This window comes from Octopus bimaculoides, chromosome 16, assembly GCF_001194135.2.
Source record: "Octopus bimaculoides isolate UCB-OBI-ISO-001 chromosome 16, ASM119413v2, whole genome shotgun sequence".
In the NCBI taxonomy this organism is placed as follows: Eukaryota; Metazoa; Mollusca; class Cephalopoda; order Octopoda; family Octopodidae; genus Octopus; species Octopus bimaculoides.
In genome coordinates, this window is record NC_068996.1 from 39736928 (window position 1) to 39738795 (window position 1868).

The following is a 1868-nucleotide window of genomic DNA, read 5'->3' on the forward strand; positions in this document are numbered from 1 at the left end:
TAGTAGTGGTGGTGATGGTGTCAGTAGTAGTAGTGGTGGTGGTGGTGGCAGCGGTATTAGCACTGGTAGTAGTAGTAGTGGTGGTGGTAGTGGTGGAAGTGGTGGTGGTAGTGGTGGAAGTGGTGGTGATAGTGGTGGAAGTGGTGGTGGTAGTTGTGGTAGTGTTGGTGGTGGTGTCAGTAGTAGTGGTGTCAATAGTAGTAGTAGTAGTAGCAGCAGCAGCATCAATAGCAATAGCAGGCAAAATGCTTAGCAGCATTTCATCTGTTTTATGTTCTGAGTTCAAATTCCATTGAGGTCAACTTTGCCTTTCATCATTTCAGGGTCAATAAGACAAGTACCAGTTGAGTACTGAGATTGATGTAATCAACTTACCCTCTCCCCCAAAATTTCAGGCCTTGTGCCTTTAGTAGAAAGGATTATTATTATTATTATTATAATTATTATTATTATTATTATTATTATTATTATTATTAAGGCGGCGAGCTGGAAGAAATGTTAGCATACCAGGCGAAACGCTTAGCAGTATTTCGTCTGTCTTTATGTTATGAGTTCAAATTCTGTCGAGGTCGACTTTGCATTTCATCCTTTCGGGGTCGATAAATAAAGTACCAGTTGTGTACTGGGATCGATCTAATCGACTGACCCCCTCCCCCAAAATGTTGGGCCTTGTGCCTAGAGTAGAAAAGATTATTATTATTATTATAGATGTTGCACAGTATCCAGTATCATGAGGTTATTGATTGAAGATATTGTGTCTACCAGAGGTTTGTACTGTTTGTCAAGTCACAACAAGGACCTCAGACAGACAGTACTTTATGCAATATGCGTGCAGTTCCAAGTAATGTCAACTTTTGCAATACATCTAGATTGTAGGGTATTTCTAAGGTTTATAGATGTTTTTTTCAGAAATGCAACCATATTTTTCAGATTGGGTGGTATTGAACCCAATGCTCCGATGACAACAGGGACAACTTTTATGTTTGACTCTTGTAGCTTCCTCATCGTAGCAAACTCAATTCTCAGGTCTCCATATTTATCAATCTTTTCTGTTTCTTTCATGATGATATGTTGATCTCCTGGCACTACTATGTCGATTATTAGGCACTCTTGTTAGTACCTCTTAAAGGTTACTATATTCAGCCTTCACTACTCTAACACCTTGTCTGTCTGGAAGTCAAAGTCCCAGAGGATTGTTGCCTTCCCCTTTTTGTCCATTACCTTTTCTGGTGTATGTTGGTACCAAGCACCTGTAATCTAATATCCATACTTACTGCAGAGTAGCCAGTGGAGATTTTGGGCTACTTTGCTGTATTTATGCTTGTACTCTTTCTGCGCAAGACTTTCACAAGCACTAACAATGTCAGTCACGCTTTCAACCTTCTTCCCACATATTCTGTAGAGGTCTGTTGCACTCGTGTGGTATACACCCTTTTTCACTGAGTTGGTATTTAATACCTGATCCTAGGCTGCAATGATTAGGCATTTTGTCTTCTTTTTAGGTCACCCTTGCTGAACCATCTCCATGATGTTTCCTGTGCTTTTAATTTGTTGGTTTTACAGTAGAACTGACCATGTAATTCCATACAGAGTAGGGTTCCGTCTCTCTTGCTGGCTGTTTATTATTATCATTATTATCCTCTTCTTTTCATCTTTGTTTCTATATCTTGAAAAGTGTCTTCACACCACCTAGGGCAAAGAGACTCATTGCCTTATATATATATATATTGGTAGGCTAATATACATTGGTAGGCCAAGAATGATAATTCTTCTTCTTCTTCTTCTTCTTCTCCTCCTCCTCCTCCTTCTTACTATTATTATTATTGTTATCATTATTATTAATAGTAGTAGTTGTAGTAGTAGTAGTG